This window comes from Mustela erminea, chromosome 4 (assembly GCF_009829155.1).
Source record: "Mustela erminea isolate mMusErm1 chromosome 4, mMusErm1.Pri, whole genome shotgun sequence".
In the NCBI taxonomy this organism is placed as follows: domain Eukaryota; kingdom Metazoa; phylum Chordata; class Mammalia; order Carnivora; family Mustelidae; genus Mustela; species Mustela erminea.
The window spans coordinates 142,084,652-142,097,064 of NC_045617.1; the positions used below are offsets into that span (position 1 = coordinate 142,084,652).

A 12,413-nucleotide genomic window follows, 5' to 3' on the forward strand; every position below is an offset into this window, starting at 1 on the left:
AAATAGAACAATTATTTTTTAAGGTTTTATTTTTAAAGTAATCTCTACATCCAAGGTGGGGCTCAGACTGACAGCCTCAAGATCGAGAGTTGCATGTTCCACCAACGAAGCCAGCCAGGCACCCCTAAAATAGAACAATTATAACCGTATACTAAAACAAATGTTATGTGAATGTGGCCTCTCTCTCAAAACACATTAGTGTATGGTAATCATCCTGCTTGCAATGATGTGAGATGATCAACGCCTACGTGGTGAAACGTAGTGAGGTGCACGGCATAGGCTGCTAGGGACCCTTGACGGTTCATTAGAAGGAGGCTCATCTGCTTCCCCAGAGAGGCTGACCTCCGATAACTGAAACTGTGGAAAGCAAAACCACGGGGCTTCAGTGTTAGCTGGGAAATGACCCTAAGCTATCGAGTAAGGATGATCAATCTTCCAGATAGATGCACTGGCTAGAAAAAGGGAAATTTAGCTGGAGAGAAGCTTTAAATATGTTTCAGGACTTTGGGGCTTTGACGACTGGGCTGGGAACTCAGTTTATGTGAAAGAAAGAACTGAGGCTGATCATGGACCGTCAGAATCTTCTCTCTCACCTGTTTCATTTCCTGTCCACATCCACATGTCCAAGGCCATCTTCTTGTAAGTTCTCACTCAGCGCACTGGGATGGTGGAAGAGGCAGAGATAGGGGTGTGAGCAGGGAAGCTGTAGTTGTCATATTCCCTTTTTAAAAATTTGTTTTATTTTTTAAAAAATATTTAATTGATTTTAGAGAGAGAGAGAGTGGGGGGCGGGCAGGGGCAAAAGGAGAGGGACAAGTAGATTCCCTGCTAGGCACAGAGCCCTATGTGGGGCTGATCCTATGACCCTGAGACCAGGACCTGAGCTGAATCCAAGACCCTCAACTAAGTGAGCCACCCTGGTGCCCCATCATATTCTCTTTCTGACTTCAGGGCTGAAAATAGACAACTGGGGTGGGTGGGTTGGGGGGAGGAAATGGCGTCGAGGTGGGAGTAGAGAGCACTATGCCCAGAGCTGGAGATGAGGTCTCAGTTATAAAAGTGATTCAGTGTCCATGGCAATGGGAGAAATTTTCAGTTCAGGCGTTCCTAAGTCAGGAATGGCCTTATGTGGGATGTGTCCGTACGTACCCCAGACTGACTCTTCATTCTTTCATTTTCTTCCATCGCAAATATTTTATGTAAAATATTTCAATTTTAGTGTCGCTGTTTTCAAGACAGACTGGTCAAGTGGTGCGGGGGCTCTGGTCACCTCTAGGCTGGAGCTGTGGTCACCCTTGAGCTGGGGCTCTGGTCACCACTGAGCTGGGGCTCTGGTCACCACTGAGGTCACCCTTGAGCTGGGGCTCTTGTCAACACTGAGTTGGGGTTCTGGTCATGACTGAGCTGGGGTTCTAGTCACCCCTGAGCTAAAACATTTTTTCATTGATATCCTCCATAGTCACTTCCTTTCTTTGGTCTTTTCAATCAGTCTTTTAATACTTATTTGAAGGAAAAAACATGCATGCTTTTGTGTGTGTGTGTGTGTGTGTGCGCCAAATGAAGCCAATTTTGCAAGGCTGTGGTATGAGTTCAGTTTGGTTGTCATTTAAATTGTGTCTTGTATTGAAATGTCCTTCTGAAGAGGACAGGGCCCAAAGGGTCATACTTTCTCAAAACAAAACAGACACTCCCATTATTTGCTTCTGTGTCTTAAAAGGAGCCTCTACATTATATGTGTGAGAACGGAGAATAGTTAAAGTGAAATGCATTTTATTCCTGAAGGACTTTTCACAGTTAGGAACTACTCATTTTATACAACTAAATTTGATTTTTTTTTTTTACCTTTATGAAATAGTAATAGAGTTTTACACCTTTCTATAACCCCAATGTAACGGTGGCCTGAAATAGAACAAAATCCCCATAAAACGTTAAAACGGTTCACAGCCACTTTATGAATTGAGATCCTTATTACGACTTGTAGAGAGTAAATACAGATGTGTAAATGAACGGGAGGCAGAGCCCTTAGAGGATCCTCACTGATCCTTCTGCTATCAAGATTACAACCCGTAGCAGCTGATTAATATGGAGGAAGACATATGTACATTGAGAACACAGTCTTTTAACGTACCACGCTAATGTCTCTCTACCTTGTCATTTGGTGAAATAATTTAGTGAAATGCATCCACAGTAAATAGGTTTATCTTCAAGCCTAATGCTCTTTTCCATCTTAACTGAGCATAAAATTATATCTTTAAAGATCTGCGGGTAAAAAAGGCTTGGTGCCTCTTGAACAGTTCAGTGTGACATATGGTTTTCAATGCAACAATTTTATCTGCAGCACACAGTATCTGCAAATTTGAGCTAATGTTCCTGTGAAAACAAGAAGGGATTTATGCCCAAAAACTAAAGAAGAAAAATCTTTTTAGCTACCATATGTAGAACACTGAAAACTGTGTATAAATAGAAAACAATATTGACATTTGTGCATCTATAATTTTTTTAGGAACAGGTTTTTACATGTAGCGGGTCTATTCAAACTTTAATGGTTAACAAGGGTCTTAAATGCAGATCCTACGGGGGTCAAGGAGGTAAGAGGCACAAGGAGGGCAGGGCCCAGTGAGGATTATGGGGATCGGAGGAGGGCTTCCCTGTCTAAAGCCGCCAAGCACTTCACAAAATCCAGGAGGCTGTTGCCCTAGATGTCTGCTGGCCCAGGGTGGCCACAACTGCTGAATTTTCAAAAGATGTCCCGTCATTGGATTTTGCATGCAATTTCACAATCGTGTTGGCAACAGGATTTTTTTTTTTTTTTTTTTTAAAAACATGATTTGTTCTAAAACCGTTCTGTAGGTCAGGTTTGGTATGTGGGCTGCTGGTTTGTTACCTGCTCTCGGATGCGTGTAGTTAGCCCGAAGAAAGGAGATAAGTTGGAAAGTCAGAAAGGAAAGTAGGAAGAGGAGGAGAAGGGAGAAAGGAGAAGAGGGAAAGGGAGAGAGAGAGGAAAATAGATTCTCCAAAACAGGCGTAAAGATCTCATCTTAATCTTAGTAAATAAGTCTATCCAAAGTATTAATCTCAATACACATGAAAGTCACATTTCCTAGAAGACATGTATCACTGATCCGATTTTAGAGCCTTGTTTATTTCTCGGAAAGAAATAGACACGACGAAGCCTTGGGTGGACTGTGGAATTGATTTTGTGTTTTGGGTGAGATTGGGATCACGATTTATTTCCTTCAATATGGATATAATATTGACATGGCAGCGTGTGGGAACGTCGACCCTTTCCACAATGCTCCACTGTGCCACCGCGGTAGGACATCGCGTAGATACAGATACAGATACGGAACGATTTACCCATCTCTCTTGTTTCTGGGCTCCAAACTCGATTCCATCATTCATTTGTCTATTGTGACCGTATCACGCTGTCATTGTATTGTAGTTTAACAGATTGTAGCTTAACTTGGTAGTGTAAGTCTACTTTGGTGAGGTTTTCTTCCCTAGAATATCTTGGCTATATTTGGCCCCATGTTTCAACATGGAAATTTTAAATTATCTTGTTCATTTTTAACCCCCTTGGAAAACATTTTGGCATAACTGAACGTACAGACCCAGGGACGCCACATTAAGTACGGTACCCAAAGAAATGTGAACGTGGCACTCCAAAAGACAAATACAAGAATGTTCATGTCACCACTCTTGGTGATGGGCAAGAATCTGGAAATGATCCACATTTTTCAACCACAGTAGAATGACTAAGTTGTTTTACATTTATTCAAGTGAATGCAATGAAAATACACAGCAATTAAAATGAGTAACTACTGTAAGTAATGACATGGACAAATATGACAATATGGAATGAGTAGAATCAGACACCTATGTGTCCAAGTCGCAACTCGATTTGTATAAACTTCAGAAACCAGCAAAGTCAGGTGATGGTGTTTGAAGTCCGTATACTGGCTCTCTTTGGAGTGCACTGAATGACCAGGAACAGTATAAGGAAGACTGTTTGGATGCTTGGGCTTTTCTATCCCTTTCGCCTGGATGCTGGTCACATGGGAGAATTTACTTTGTGAAAATTTCTCAAGCTGTACATTTATGATTTGTGTACCTTTTTACACGTATATTGTACTTCAATAAAAAATTACGTACAAATGTAAATGTAGCACTTGAGGCATAATTGTTTATTTGTTTGTTTTTCTTTTTTGGCTCTGTTTCGTGTGTTTCCCTGCAAAGCAAAATTTGGGAGCAAATGGAGAAGTCCTTGAGCCTAGCGACATGGTGTTCTAGTCTGTGCTGCAACAAATACGGCTTTTATTTTTCTATTGAACTTTTATGTCAGAAGAATAGTAAGGCACGTGCCTAGGCAGCTAACTACCAGGTAACCAGGAGAAAGAACTGGAGGAAAAGGCAGAAATTTTTTTTTAAATCGAGAAATTCTTTTCCTTCCTTCTCTCCTTTCCTTTCCCTTGTGGTTATAAAGACTCACATTGACCCAGCCTCAAGTAATGAAGTCACATTTTGCAATAACACCCTAAGATTTCTGTCACTTCTAGGGTATTTGTCCAAGGCTTGTGTTTGTCAGCTCACCAGCGTGAGCAAAATGAGGTCCCCCTAAGGGCCTGATACCACCGAGAAGGACAGAGGCATTGAGTCTGGCCTCACGGCTCATTGCTGTCAATTTTGTGTTACATGAACAGCTAATCATGGTCATGTGCTATTTTCTTAATGACTGTGATGCAAACAAAAAAACCCCATAATTTTGGAGTCTTCCCTGCAGTTTATACTAGTAATGAAATTCAGGCCCTTGACGCCAAGTGTTGAGGTTTTTCTATTGGACTGACATTTTCAAATGTATGTTTCTTCAGAACTTTATTTTTAAGGGCAATAAAATGAAGAAGGATGATACAGGAACAGGTTGTGGTGGGACCCTTGAAGGTAGCAGCATTGGGAGACCAGACCCAGGGCTCTGCTGCTGCTCCTTTTCCATTTCCAGCCCCAGTCCCTCAGGCTGTCCTTCTAGAACCTTCCTCGGCTTGGCTTTCCCTTCCAGAAAACAGTTGGCTACCTGTAGCCTTTGGATTAGATCCCAGGGACTAGGGTTATGGGACTGGGAAGGAAGAGCAGAGCAAAGCCGAAACAAGGGATTCGGTATAGAGCGGGTCTTCTGTTTGGGCAGCCGGGGTTCCTCCTGCTCAGACCCTTTGGGGAATCACACACAAGGAGCTTCAGAAAGTGGCTTACCTGAGGGATGGGAACATGGGTGCCTTGCTGACCGACTCCTGCCTTCTCTAGTCAAGGAGTCCCCCTTGGAGTGTGGACCCGCCTCCCGTTTCTGTGCCTGTGTGAGCAAAGATGACCCTGCAAGGGTTTGATGCTAAACCCTTAGAGACAGGGGCAGAAAGCCTGATCCCAGCAGGGTCTGGAGTCTTACCCCAGCCAAGCCCCTTCGCGCCAAAACACTGCAGTAAAAAAGGCATCTTGAGAGGATGGAAGGCAGGGCCCCACAGCAGGAGGCATAAAACCTCAGGTCTGGCTTCCTGAGCCTGTTTCCCTGTGCTCTGAAATGCAGAGCCCCAGGGCCAGGATGCTGGACTGCCCCAGCAGCACTGCCCCAGCCATGGCCCAGGAATCTGCATTTCTCCGCAACACCTCAGACACCTGCGCCCGGTGAGGTGTGGGAACCAGGCCTGCCCGTTCGGGTTTGATTCAGCTGGGACCTGTTGGTGTAAACATCCAGACTTTCTACAAGGCTGATGCCGGTCCTTCTCAGGCAAAGCCCTTACTAACTATCATTGTGTCAATGAAGAGACCCATCCCGCAGGCTTGTTTTCTCAAGAATTTTCTCTTTTCAGGGCACCTGGGGGGCTCAGTGGGTTAAAGCCTCTGCCTTCAGCTCAGGTCATGATCTCAGGGTCCTGGGATCGAGCCCCGCATCGGGCTCTCTGCTCAGCAGGGAGCCTGCTTCCTCCTCTCTCTCCCTCTGCCTCTCTGCCTATTTTTGACCTCTCTCTGTCAAATAAATAAATAAAATCTTTAAAAAAAAAAGAAGAATTTTTCTCTTTTCTTCCTCCTTCCTTCCCCCTTCCTCCCACCAGGCTTCCACTTTAAGACTTCTGGGCTTTGTTGAAATGCTCTTGACATTTATGCTTGGATGCTTGAAAAGTTTCTTCTCTTTACACTATTAAGCATTTTCGTGATGGATTTTGGCCTTTGTCCTTTCTCCAAATCTATTTTTTTTGTTCCCTTACCTTTCTCCCTCTTCAGGGTATTTCAGGTCTAAATGTTGACCAAATAATTCTCTACACTCTAATTTATAAAATATTTCCTCCTGGGTCCGGAGAGTGAGAGGTTTTATTGCAGCTCAGTTCCAAAAGTAGTGGACAGAGCCTGGATGTTTAAACAGCGCCCGAAGCAAGGTTTTGCCAACCGTGCAGAAGCTGAATAACAAATATTATTTATTTGCTTCTTCAGGTGTTGGAGTTAGTATAGCTTCCTGAAGGTCACCTCTCACCCTGCCTTTCCCGCTGCCCACACCAACTTTTATGAGTCTCCTGTGAAAATAAAAATCACCCCAGGAACAATCATACGAAGCCATAATAGTTAATACCCTACTTTTCAATTAACACTCTAGCAGGGATTATTTGAAAGTCAACTGAGAATAGGCTGGCACCTAGAAAACCTGTTTAGAATAAAACAAAAAATAAAAATAAAGAGAAAGAGATCTTCACCATTTTGCTTAAAACTGGTCGTAGAATTTCGGATCACTTGGGCTACCTTAATTTGCCACCCTTGAGTTTAAAGGCACACTTGCTTTGAAATGTTGATTTTTTTTTTTTTTAAAGTTTTAAAAAGTAGAGCTGCTTTATTTAAATATTTTGACATACCTTTCTCAAATATAGGATCCTAACATGTTCTTTTTAACTAATAGGGAGTACCAATATAACACACAACATAAATATATACCAATGATATACAATGTTTAAGTCAAATGTGCTTCATATACATTTTAATATATCTATACCTTCAGTAGGATCAAGTTTCATCACACTTTTAAGTCAATGCAAAATTGCCTCTGCTTCTTTTGATCTGAATTGGGGCTAGCCTATATTACAGTCAAAACCACTCATCAGGGAGTCACTGATAGAGATAAAACAACAGATAAAGTAGGAGCTAGCTGGTAACCTCTACCTGCACCCATCTCCAAATGTTGATTTTTAAAAGGAATTGAGGTTTTCCTTCCGGGACAGGGAAAGTCACAGATCATCTGTCCACTTTCTCTCTGTTGTTGCAGAGTGATCCTATGCCCCATCAGTGTCCACAAAAAGAAAATATCTTATAATTTTCAAGTTTTATTTGCTCTGTGTTTATTGCCAACAGAGCTCAAAGGGAAGGGGTGCTTAGGTCAACGGGATTTGAGTGGGGGTCGCTATTCTGTAGTGGACAGCCAGGAAGAAACACACTGGTCAAATCGCACTTCATTTCGAGCCTACGTCTCTCCTCAGAAATAGCAGTGGCTCCTTTCCAAAAGAATGAAAGTGAGGGGTGCCTGGGTGGCTCAGTGGGTTAAGCCTCTGCGTTTGGCTCGGGTCATGATTCCAGGGTCCTGGGATCGAGCCCCGCGTCGGGCTCTCTGCTCAGCGGGGAGCCTGCTTCCTCCTCTCTCTCTCTCTGCCTGCCTCTCTGCCTACTTGTGATCTCTGTCTGTCAAATAAATAAATAAAATCTGAAAAAAAAAAAAAGAACAAAAGTGAGTTGTGGTTGCCCTAATTTCAAGAAGTCACTAATGTGGGCCTATTGAGCTACCCATCCCATAACTTCTGCCCTGATTGTTTCTTCCATTTATTTACATTCTCATATAGTACTCGATGCAAAAGAATGTACGTGACCTCTATGTATGTATTTTCTATCTGTATGCATAGGGAAGATATAAAGTGTGATACCGTAATGAACAACAGGGAACCCAATTAGCCAGTCCAAGTGTTCCGGCGTGTCACAAACCTTCCCTCTGCTTATCTCCCCCCCCCCCCACTCCTTACAGTCTCCTTGTCTTGCACAAAAGCTCATCAGTACCTTGAATTTTGTCATATCATTGCCTAGCCTCTTTTTATAGTTCATTTTTTGAAAAGATTGTATTTATTTATTTGTCATTGGGAGCAAGCATAAGCAGGGAGAGCAGCAAGCAGAGGGAGAAGCAGGGTCCCTGTTGAGCAAGGAGCCTGATGTGGGACTCGATCCCAGGACTTGGGATCATGACCTGAGCCAAAGGCAGGTACTTAATGACTGAGCCACCCAGGGGCCCCAGTAGGTTAATCATATATTTATAGGTATGCCTAAATAACACATTTTCCCATTTTTCTTGGTTTTGAGCATTACATTAGGTATAGCCCATTGGGGATCTTATGAGACTTATGCTTTTTCATTTTGCATCACGTCACTAAAATTCATTCATGTTTTCTGTCACTGCAGGCCAGTCATACGTTTCACTCAATGGCTAGTCATGTTGATTTACCTATTTTCTTGTCAGAGGGGGAATACTACTTCCAGGTTGTTGTACTGTGATGAATATATCCTTCTCTATCTCCTGGGGTACAGATGAGTGAGAATTGTCTAGAACCCCTTCTTAGGACCAGGTTTCTTGACTCTGGCACAACCCTCCCACTGCCGCCATGGGGTCAGATACATCTTTGTTGTGCTGTGGGTCCATCCTGTGTGTTGTAGGGTGGTTGAGAGCACCCCTGGCCTCCATCTACTAGATGCCAGTAGTATCCCTCAGCTGTGACAGCCAAAACCGTCTACAGACCAGGCCACATACTCCCTAGAGGTCAAAGTCACTGACCCAGGAATGCAGCTGTTGGGTGGAGATTAGGTGTGTGAAGATTCACCTTTACAGAATACCAGATTTCCAAAGTGATTATAACAATTGAATGTCCTCCGCCGTTCCTATTAGCTCACTTCCTCTCCAGTACTTGGTGTTATCAAATCTTTGAATTTGGACAGCTAAATACATGTAGATGGAATCTCATTAAGGGGTAATTTGATTATTTTCTTGATTATTAACTAAATTGAAAACCTTCTGACTTCGTGTTTGGGCCATACTTCCTTCTTCTCTTAAGTGCCTGTGGTTGGAGCTTTGCCTGGTTATCTCTTGGGTTTTCTGTTTTATTCGTTTGTAGAAATTATCTGTGCCTTCAGGGTACTCATCCTTTGTTTATTCAATGACTTGTGAATTTCTCTCCTAGTTTACCATTTGTTTCTTCTTTCTCTTTATGATACCTTTGATGAACAGAATTTTTTTTTTCAGTTTCTTTTTGTTGTTGCTCAAGTATAACTGACATAACATTATATTAATTTCAGGTGTACAGCCCAGTGATGTGATACGTGCACGAACTATCAGATGATCACCATGGTGAGTTCAGTTACCGCCCGTCACAACACAGCTACACATTGTTTGTCGTGATGAGAACTTTTGATCCCCTTTGCTAACTCCTTTCCAATATACAGTACACTATGATTAACTAGAGTCCCCAGGCTGGACATGACATCCCACGATTTATTCATTCTCTAACTGCAGATTGGTGCCTTCTGAACCCCTTCCCTGATTTCAGCCATCCCTTCCCATCGCCTCCCACCCCCAGGCAACCCCTGGGCTGTTCTCTCCATACATTAGCTCTGTTTTCTTGTTGTTTGGGGTTCTACTTTTGAGTGAGATCATATGGCATTTATATGTTTCTGTCTGACTTACTTCACTTAGCATAATACCCTTGAGGTTTCTCCCTGTTGTCCAAATGGTAAATGGCGATCTCCAAATGGCAAGATTTCATTCTTTTTTATGGCTGAATAATATTCCATTTCCCATGTATACTGCCTCTTTTTCCCCATTTGCCTATTGATGGACTTTTAGGTTGTTTCCATATCTTGGCTACTGTAAATAATCCTGCAGTGAACATGGGCGTACATATATCCTTCCAAATTAGTAGTTTTCTATTCTTTGAGTAAATGCCCCATAGTGCAATTACTGAGTCATACGGTAGCTCTGTTTGTTACTTTTTGAGGAGCCTCCATACTGTTTTCCAGAGTGGCTGCACCAGCTTGCATTCCCACTAGCAGTCACAAGGGTTCCTTTTTTTTTTTTTTTTAAAGATTTTATTTATTTATTTGACAGAGAGAGATCACAAGTAGGCAGAGAGACAGGCAGAGAGAGAGGAGGAAGCAGGCTTCCCGCTGAGCAGAGAGCCCTATGTGGGACTCGATCCCAGGACCCTGAGATCATGACCTGAGCCGAAGGCAGCGGCTTAACCCACTGAGCCACCCAGGCGCCCACAAGGGTTCCTTTTTCTCCACATCCTTGCTAACCTTGTTTTTTATTGTATAGGAAGAAAACAGGAAAAATTCAATTATTATTCATATTAGGCACCTAATAGATATTTATAAAAAAGTATGTATGTATATGCATATACATGTATATATGTATACATATACATGTATATATGTGTGTATATGTATATACGTATATATATGTATACATATATGTATATATATGTATATACATGTATATGTGTATGTGTGTGTGTGTATATATAGATCATTCTGACAGGTGTGAGGTGCTATTTCACTGTGGTTTTGATTTGCATTTCCCTAATGATATGTGATTTTGAGCATCTTTTCATGTGCCTGTTAGCTGGAAGAATGCCCCCATTGGAAAAATGTCTGTTAAGATCCTCTGACCACTTTTTAATTGAATTTTTTTTTCTTAGCTGTGTGTGTTCTTTATATGTTTTGGATATTAACCCCTTCTTAGATATATGGTTTGCAAATATTTTCTTCCATTCAGTAGGTTGCCTTTTCATTTTGTTGTTAGGTTACTTTGTTGTGCAAAAGTTTTTTAAGTTTGATACAGTTCCACTTGTTTATTTTAGATTTTGTGGCCTTTTCTTCTGATCAAAAAAATTATCACCAAGGACTGATGTCAAGGAGCTCACTGCCTATGTGTTCTTCTAGGAGTTTTATAATTTCAGGTCTTATATCTAAGTCTTTTTAATCCATTTTGAGTCAGTGGTCTGGTTTTCTCAGCGTCATGTATTAAAGAGACTGTTTCTCCCCATTGTATATTCTTGGCTCCCTTGTCATAAACTAAGTGACCATAAAAGCATGGGTTTATTTCTGGGCTTTCTGTTGTGTTTTATTGACCTATGTGTCTGTTTATACCCCATTGCCATACTATTTTGATTACTATAGCTTTGTAATACAATTTGAAATCAAGAAACATGATGGCTCCAGTTTTGCTTGAGTGAGTTTGGAAGTATTCCTTCCTTTATTTTTTTGCAAGACCTTAAAAAGAATGGGAATTAATTCTTTGTTTTGTAGAATTTACCCATGAAACTGTCTTGTTCAGATCTTTGTTGGGCAGTTTTGATTGTAAATTTGATATCCTTACTAGTAATCTGTCTGTTCAGATTTTCTGTTTATTTATGATTTTGATATTATTGAATTTCTTTCATGGTTAACCTTTTTTAACCAAGATTACAAAGAAATTTTCCCATTTGAGGTTCATCTAAGGTAAGCACATAAATAGAAGAGCTTCTGTCTGCTTGCTGTCTCTTGAGTTGTTCACTCTGGGGAAAACCGGTTGCCGTGTTATGAGGACACTTCGTTGCCTTGAGAGGAGGTTCACAGGGAAGGGATCTGAAGCTTCCAACCAACAAGCAACACCAGTATTCCAACCAAGTGATTGCATGCATTTGGAAGTGGATCCTCCAGCCACAGTCAAACTTTCAGATGGTTGAAACTTACCGAGACACCCTAAGGGAGCCAGGACTCAAGTTTCAGGTACTTAAATTCCTGACTCTCAGAAACTAGGAGAAATAATGCACGTTTATTGTCATCTTGAATTACTAAATTTTGGGATAATTTGTTATACAGTGAGAGGTAATGAATACAGCTTACCTTCTTGTTTGCTAATGATCTTTGATTATGATCACATTACTTGATCTATCTACTGAGAACCCTGCATGTCAAAAATTGAGAAGTGTTTCTTGGAGCACGAGCATGAGTCACTCCTGTGGCTTTGGGGGTCATAGATGATAACTTCCGTTTACCTCGAGAGCCTTGGGTCAGCTCAAGACTCCTAGGCTCAGCTTCCCTACTCTGATGCTTGCTCAGTGCTTAGCACCTGACAGCAGTGCTGCCATCCTGTTCTCTACTGAGATCACCCCTGTTCCTCCTGACTCTTGATAACCATCTTAAGTTCTCTGCTGTAATTTACATGGTAGGGTTTAGGAGAGGGGATTTGAAAATCTCCATCAAATTCAAAGGCCAATGACAATGTTTTGAAGACTGTATCCTACGTAAGCTGTACTACCAGCAGGAGGCCTTCAGAGTACCTGGTCAGCCATAGTGCTGGAAGCAGAGAG

At 41.8% G+C, this 12,413-nt stretch overlaps 1 long non-coding RNA gene across 1 annotated transcript in view; it reads right to left on the reverse strand.

Annotated features, from left to right (window-relative positions):
• Nucleotides 1-219: 219 nt before the first annotated feature.
• LOC116589207 overlaps nt 220-12,413 on the reverse strand; it is a 43,718-nt gene continuing 31,524 nt past the window's right edge. The window contains exons 5-6 of the long non-coding RNA XR_004285238.1: nt 594-659; nt 220-351 (exon numbers count right to left, since the gene is read on the reverse strand). This is a non-coding gene — a long non-coding RNA (uncharacterized LOC116589207). The remainder of the gene's footprint in view (nt 352-593; nt 660-12,413) is intronic.